At 41.1% G+C, this 8,146-nt stretch overlaps 1 long non-coding RNA gene and 1 pseudogene across 1 annotated transcript; one reads left to right on the top strand and one right to left on the bottom strand.

The window, feature by feature from the left end:
- Nucleotides 1-1,464: 1,464 nt before the first annotated feature.
- LOC129640294 (adhesion G-protein coupled receptor G4-like) overlaps nucleotides 1,465-8,146 on the top strand; it is a 39,799-nt pseudogene continuing 33,117 nt past the window's right edge.
- LOC129640298 (uncharacterized) lies at nucleotides 1,652-2,797 on the bottom strand. Its single transcript, XR_008708730.1, has 3 exons — nucleotides 2,459-2,797; nucleotides 2,227-2,304; nucleotides 1,652-1,787 (listed from the first exon to the last, which is right to left on the bottom strand). It is a non-coding gene; the product is annotated as an uncharacterized LOC129640298 (long non-coding RNA).

Below are 8,146 nucleotides of genomic sequence, written 5' to 3'. Positions count from 1 at the left end.
AATATAATCAAGATTGTCGTTGGAAATCCCTTAGGAAGTCACCCATTCAGATGGTTTTTCCTCCAGCATTGGACTCTTCCACTGTTTCTACGGTTCAGCCCTGAATTCAGTAGTGTGCTTGTGTTTGGGGGGCCATGTTGTATGGAAACCATCAGACTCCTAACTGGCCTGGTGGGATGCTCATTGCAGGAAAGGGAAGAGGGAATGATGACAGCCTGGACCTTCACCAGATTAAGGGTCTATTGTATTGTCCAAAACAGGGACAGAGTGTCACCAAGCTCAGCACTTTGTGTGGGAGGACACTTCAATCAGCAGAGCCATATGGCTCTCTAGACCTTCGAGTTTCCAGGAATGGATGGCTCATAACATCCTGTGATAGCTTTTTCTGGTGTTGATCAACCCCTATTGTCAATAATAACTTATTTATATTTAACTCATATCTCCCACTGCAGTTTCAATCCATTTCCTATTACTATATAGATATGGAGAACATTCTCCTAATAACCTTCCTGAGAATGGAAGGTAGCCATGAAAGCTCTTCCTCCTCAGGTGGCCTTTTTTTTCCTTGACCAAAAGGTTCCAACTTCTTTATTTTTTTTTTCCACATTTCATTTTCTAGTCAATTATTTCATTTGCACTACAACCAAATAAACTAAGCCTCAGTGTTTTTCTTTGAAAAAGCAATACATGCAGATGATTAAAATTCTAATAGTACAAAAGGGGTGATTCTATACACCCCTTCTTCCCCCTTCCCCCATGGAAAACCTACAGATGATAGGTTGACTCAGCCTCTTTTTAGATGGTCTTTTCCCATTTACGGTGTGAGGTGGAAAGGAAAATGCACTGGTCTGGGAGTCAGGAGCCTCAGTTCTCGTTCCTGCTCTGCCTCTCATAAGCTCCATGACCTTAAGCAATTCATTCTACCCTGTGGACCTCAGGGTTCCGATCTTGGAAATGCAGAGGGTGGCAGGAATCATGTCTGGATGGTTGATGGGATTTAGTATTTCCATCATCCCCAAAGGTCTTTACTGACACCTTCTGGGGCAAAAGCTACCTCCTCCATCTTGAGAATGACACCAACAAACCAGTTCTGGAAGTTTACTTCTTTTCAAGGCAATTTGAAGGCTGGATCTGCAGCGAGGGTAAACAGCTGGCTTCCCTTTACTGACAGTGTGAGATGTGAACAAGTTAATACTTCCTTGGCCTCTGCTTTCTGCTTCTAGTTCTGAACATCACTACCCCTTCCTCCCCATTGTCTTAATAAAATGAAACGAGCTTAAGTGAACAAGTGTCTGTTTAATAGATCCAGTTTACCAAAGCCATAATCAACTGGCAACTGAAGATAATCGTTACTGAAAACTGGGAAAGAGCCCTCAAATTAATGGGTTATTGCAGGTGTGTGTGATATACCTGAGAACTTTACTCCTGCTGATTTCCTGCTTGGGAGAGCAGCCCCATGACGTGCTACCAGCCACAAAAAGGGGATGTGCCCAATCAACAAGCCCCATAAAGCTAAGAGCAGAGAGGCTGATCTGATCCACAGAAGAAGGTGACTGAGGCATGGCCAGCAGATAATGAACCTCCTGCTTTTTTATTTTTTTTATTTTTTTGCTTGTCTCCTTTCACATCAAATGTAGGGATTCAGAAACCAGATCTAGTCATTGGAAAAGCAAACTCATCTTCTGGACTCCACAGTGACACAGGGGTGGGAGGCTAAGGGAGTCTAGTCCTCAGGTAAGTGTCTTCCTTCCTTCTTTCTCTTTCACCTTCCTTTAAATTTCTTTAAACTACAAAAGTAACAGATATTCATCATAAAAACCAAATTGCATGTAATTGTATGAGACATAAAAGTCTTTAATTTCTACCCTCTCTTCTCTCTTGCCCTTTTCTTCCTTTCCTTCTTTCCTTCATTTTTTTTTAAATTATGAAAGTAATGCAGGATCACTGTAAACAGTACAAAATGGTATGAGGCATACAGGAAACCCCTTTCATTCCCATTCTTCCTTCCTATCTCTGTTGTCCCCTTCCTTCCTGTTTCCCCTCCCTTCCTCTCTCCCTCCCTCCTTTTCTTTCTCCTTTCCTTCACGTTTCAAAATTATGTAGGTAATGTATGCTAATTATGAAAGAATTACGCAGTACAGAATTGTATGGTATTCTTTGTATATGTCAGTCGTCAGCCCCCCTCCTACAACCCAGCTTTCATGCCTAATAAACATAGAGACTTACCTTATTCCTTTTAATGACTGCATAGTATTCTGTAGTATGAATGTTCCAGCGTTTATTTATGGGGTGCGAGGTAAGTTTCTGAAATATACCTTGAAATTGTTAGAAAAGTTTAGAGGAAATGCAAGGAAGGTATAAATTGGATTGTTTGCTGCTGAACATTCCATTTTATAGATAGCAATCATATCCATTTCTATAGCACTTTATACTTTGAAAATTGCCTTTGAAATATCACCTCATTTGATCCTCTTTTGTAGCAGCTCTGGGAAATAGGCAGATTATTATCTCCATTTTTACAGATAAGGAAACTGAGGCCCAGGAAAATGAAGGAACGGCAATAAGCAATACAGTCTCAAAGCTAGTTACGGATTCTCAGTCGGATCCTCTTCCAGCACTGGAAATTTAACCTGCATTTCATCTCGCAAGTCATAAAAGATTTAGACAGCCCCTTACTTCTAGGCTTGTAGTTTAGAAAATCCATCCAAGTCATACAAATTTCCTTATTATTCTAATGAGAATAGCAGCAGCACACTTGGTAAATATGAAGAGCTTTATTAACGGCTGGTGCTCATAGCACGCCCAAGACTCATTTGGTTTCCTAATTGGCTTCTGTTACTTTAAATATAAAGTGAGTCAATTCACTCCAAACCCTGCTTAGAAGTGGAAAGAAATATAATATGTTGCCTTATTCTATAGAAAAAAAATGTGAAAATCAGTGGTAAATCATTCAGAAGTGTATTTTATTTAAAATCAGAAAATACCCACCCGTGCCTTACTGCCAAGCTTTTGTAATAGTTTCCATAGGATTTGTAGTTTTAATACCACTTTTGGTTGGAGCAAGGGGGACTTCCAGTATGTTTCCCAAATAAGCAGCTTTGGTTATGATTATTTAAGGAGAGAAGGTGGGTCAACATAAGAAAATAGTCAGGTTTCTCTAAACAGATGTGCTTTTAGAAATAGCAATGATTTGATGAGTTACTTTTGTCTATCAGATCTTGCATAATGCTTCCTCCAAAAAGTTTAGCATCATTAAAACGGCAAGTTGGGTTGAAGTTGTGCGCATTAAGGTTGAATATATCACCTTTGGGGAGGGTGGGGGCGGCTCAAAAGGGAGGGGATATATGTATACATATAGTTGATTCACTTTGTTATACAGCAGAAAATAACATTGTACAGCAACTATACTCTAATTAAAAAAAAAAAAAACGGTTTCTGAGATTTAAAGGAAAAAGGTTGAATACATCACCTTTTGTAATTATACATTTAATGACTGAGTTCCCCTCTGGGCTAACTGCCCCATGAAAGCAGGTATCTCTGTCTTGTCTTTCCAGCACTGTATTCCCAGTGTGTAACACAGTGTTTGACACATAGTAGGCACTCAATAAAATGTGTTAAGTGGATATGCAAATAAATCAGTCGATGAGGTGGCAGCCAAGCTGCATAACTCACAAGCATCTATATTGTGGCCGACTATGTCAGCTTTGGGTCTTCTCTAGTGGCTCAGTGGTAAAGAACTCCCTTGCCAATGCAGGAGACACAGGTTCGATTCCTGGGGCAGGATCCTTGAGAAGGAAATGGCAACCCACTCCAGTATTCTTGCCTAGGAAATCCCATAGACAGAGGAGCTTGGAGGGCTACAGTCCATGGGGTCACAAGAGTTAGACACGATTGAGGGCTAAACAGCAACAATAAATGTTGGCTTTGAGCAACAGGAAAAGTCTTGTGTGGGATCCGAAGGACAAGTATAGTAACATGCACTTGGAAATCGTTTGTTCTGACTGAGCTCAGCTTATTTCTGGTTTTTCATTGCAGGTTTAAACAATGAAAGAACACATATATCAGAAGCTTTATGGAACCATTCTCATGTCGAGTTTTATCTTTCTCTCAGGTAAGAAAATGTATTCTTATTAACCCTTTTAATATCTCACGGACAGTAGGTTATCGAAATAAAGTATTTGACAAATTGTTGGGTTGCCTCTTAATGGCCTCCTGTTAGTTCATATGGCTAGAGGACAAGTTGGAGCTTCAGCAAGTGAATCCACTCACTCAGGATTACCTGTGATGGATGGAGAACTGGTCTCAAGTAGACAATAGCTTGGACTACTGCTGTCTTTGAAATTTCTTAATGAAACTCTGAAATGCCATTTGGGGGCCAATCTGCACTTAACTGAAGCTTTGGTTTTACTTTTAGACTGTTTTCTTTTATGCTTAATGCTGTATTTAAAGCTCCCTGGAGTACTATGATATCATCTTCCTATCTCTATTATATATATAGCAACAATCATAGAATACACATGGGAAAGCTGAGGTGTGCCAAAAGCTGGTCACTGATTCATGGTAAGGAATGCATATCTGATCTGGGAGGCCCAACCCTTGACTGGACTGTGATCAAAACAGAGACAGATTCTGTCTTTGTTTCTATTCTGCAGCAAATAGATGATTGAGAAAGTTGAACTGCAGTAGCTGGTAATTTGGAAACTTGAGAATGAGATCGTTTTGGAAGACTGCAGTGTCATCCATGTTAAGTGAATTCAGTAAGATAACATTGCTCATTTAGCACATCAGTCTTTAGCTAAAAGGCCATACATGCCAATGAGTGACAATTCCTTGATGAAATATACTTCGGGTTTAATTGGAATGGCCCTCAGATTTGAGAGCTGATCTTCTGGAAAAATACCAAATCATCATCACCATCGGCAACAAACACTGACTGTGTGCAGGGCCTGATGGGAAACTCTGTTTCTTATCATGAAGCTTGAAATTGGATCTAGGGGTCACAGTGGCAACTCTGTCGCCTGGCCTTGACTACTTGCTAAGATGTTGACTTATCTTTTCCCAGTTTCCTCAAAGGCAGGATGTTTGTCCTGTTTCTTTATCCAAAGCATCCAGCATAGGTCTTGACACACAGCTGAGGCAGTCAGTACATATTTGTTGATTTAATAAATTCATGCGGTTTGAAATTATAAAACTTTGAACACCTGTATGGTGGTGCTGTGTGTGACACAAACTCTAAGTGGATTTTGTGTGTGTGGTGAGTAAAGAGGGATCTGGGAATAGAGGGACCTAGAAGTCTTTAGTGAAGTCATGGAAGAAAAAGTTGAAGAGTAAAATGCGTTTTGTGAGGATTGTCATTGATCAATAAAAATTACAATAGATGTATTGATTCTAAGCCTTAAAATTAATGAATCAAGACAATGTTTCTTTTAGGTTCAGTTCAGTTGCTCAGTCGTGTCTGACTCTTTGCACCCCATGAACCACAGCACGCTAGGCCTCCCTGTCCATCACCAACTCCCGGAGCCCACCCAAACCCATGTCCGTTGTGTCGGTGATGCCGTCGAACCATCTCATCCTCTGTCGTCCCCTTCTCCTCCTGCCCTCAATCTTTCCCAGCATCGGGGTCTTTTCAAATGACTTAGCTCTCCGCACCAGGTGGCCAAAGTATTGGAGTTTCAGCTTCAACATCAGTCCCTCCAATGAACACCCAGGACTAATCTCCTTTAGGATGGACTGCTTGGATCTCCTTGCAGTCCAAGGGACTCTCAAGAGTCTTCTCCAACACCACAGTTCAAAGCATCAATTCTTCTGCGCATAGCTTTCTTTATAGTTCAACTCTCACATCCATACATGACTACTGAAAAAACCATAGCCCTGACTAGATGGACCTTTGTTGGCAAAGTAATGTCTCTGCTTTTGAATATGCTGTCTAGGTTGGTCATAACTTTCCTTCCAAGGAGCAAGCGTCTTTTTAATTTCATGGCTGCAATCACCATCTGCAGTGATTTTGGAGCCCAGAAAAATAAAGTCAGCCACTGTTTCCCCATCTATTTGCCGTGAGGTGATGGGACCAGATGCCATGATCTTCGTTTTCTGAATGTTGAGCTTTAAGCCAACTTTTTCACTCTCCTCTTTCACTTTCATCAAGAGGCTCTTTAGTTCTTCTTCACTTTCTGCCATAATGGTGGTGTCATCTGCATATTTGAGGTTATTGATATTTCTCCCGGCAATCTTGATTCCAGCTTGTGCTTCCTCCAGCCCAGCGTTTCTCATGATGTACTCTGCATAGAAGTTAAATAAGCAGGGTGACAATATACAGCCTTGACGTACTCCTTTTCCTATTTGGAACCAGTCTGTTGTTCCATGTCCAGTTCTAACTGTTGCTTCCTGACCTGTATACAGGTTTCTCAAGAGGTAGATCAGGTGGTCTGGTATTCCCATCTCTTTCAGAATTTTCCACAGTTTATTGTGATCCACACAGTCAAAGGCTTTGGCATAGTCAATAAAGCAGAAATAGATGTTTTCTGGAACGTTTGTGCTTTTTCACTGATCCAGCGGATGTTGGCAATTTGATGTCTGGTTCCTCTGCCTTTTCTAAAACCAGCTTGAACATCTGGAAGTTCACGGTTCACGTATTGCTGAAGCCTGGCTTGGAGAATTTTGAGCATTACTTTACTAGCATGTGAGATGAGTGCAATTGTGCAGTAGTTTGAGCATTCTTTGGCATTACCTTTCTTTGGGATTAGAATGAAAACTGACCTTTTCCAGTCCTGTGGCCACTGCTGAGTTCTCCAAATTCGCTGGCATATTGAGTGCAGCACTTTCACAGCATCATCTTTCAGGATTTGAAATAGCTCAGCTGGAATTCCATCACTTCCACTAGCTTTGTTCGTAGTGATGCTTTCTAAGGCCCACCTGACTTCACATTCCAGCATGTCTGATTCTAGGTGAGTGTGAGTGATCACACCTTAGTGATTATCTGGGTTGTGAAGATCTTTTTTGTATAGTTCTTCTGTGTATTCTTGCCACCTCTTCTTAATATCTTCTGCTTCTGTTAGGTCCATACCATTTCTGTCCTTTATCGAGCCCATCTTTGCATGAAATGTTCCCTTGGTATCTCTAACTTTCTTGACGAGATCTCTAGTCTTTCCCATCCTATGTTTTCCTCTATTTCTTTGTATTGATCACTGAGGAAGGCTTTCTTATCTCTCCTTGCTATTCTTTGGAACTCTGCATTCAGATGCTTATATCTTTCCTTTTCTCCTTTGCTTTTCGCTTCTCTTCTTTTTGCAGCTATTTGTAAGGCCTCCTCAGACAGCTATTTTGCTGTTTTGCATTGCTTTTTCTTGGGGATGCTCTTGCTCCCTGTCTCCTGTACAATGTCACAAATCTCTGTCCATAGTTCATCAGGCACTCTGTGTATCAGATCTAGTCCCTTAAATCTATTTCTCACTTCTACTGTATAGTCATAAGGGATTTGATTTAGGTCATAACTGAATGGTCTAGTGGTTTTCCCCACTTTCTTCAATTTCAGTCTGAATTTGGCAATAAGGAGTTCACGATCTGAGCCACAGTCAGCTCCCGGTCTTGTTTTTGCTGACTGTATAGAGCTTCTCCATCTTTGGCTGCAATGGATATAATCAATTTGATTTCGGTGTTGACCATCTGGTGCTGTCCATGTGTAGAGTCTTCTCCTGTGTTGTTGGAAGAGGGTGTTTGCTATGACCAGTACATTCTCTTGGCAGAACTCTATTAGCTTTTCTCCTGCTTCATTCTGTACTCCAAGGCCAAATTTGCCTGTTACTCCAGGTGTTTCTTTTTGGTTATCCAACAATTAGTTTTCATTGTCCTTCAATTGGTGAGAAATTCATCACTTTTCCTGGAAAAAAAAAAATCGGTTCTTGAAACAGTCCCCATCGGACTTCAGATGAGTCTCCAGCTTCCCAACTATGAGGGTCTGTGTGGGAGACAGAGTGAGGTCAAGCCTAGATCGGGCAGAAGGTGATTCAGATGCCATCGTTGGATGAGGCCAGAGTATGGAGGAAAACCATGTCCATGGAAAGAATATCAAGGGTCAAGAAGAAGAAACCAAACCTGTCATAAGGCCTAAAGGGTGAGAGCAGCACCAGCAAGGAGCGGGTGAAGACTG

This window comes from Bubalus kerabau, chromosome X, assembly GCF_029407905.1.
Source record: "Bubalus kerabau isolate K-KA32 ecotype Philippines breed swamp buffalo chromosome X, PCC_UOA_SB_1v2, whole genome shotgun sequence".
Classification (NCBI taxonomy): Eukaryota; Metazoa; Chordata; class Mammalia; order Artiodactyla; family Bovidae; genus Bubalus; species Bubalus kerabau.
This window is presented reverse-complemented; position numbering and strand designations above follow the sequence as displayed.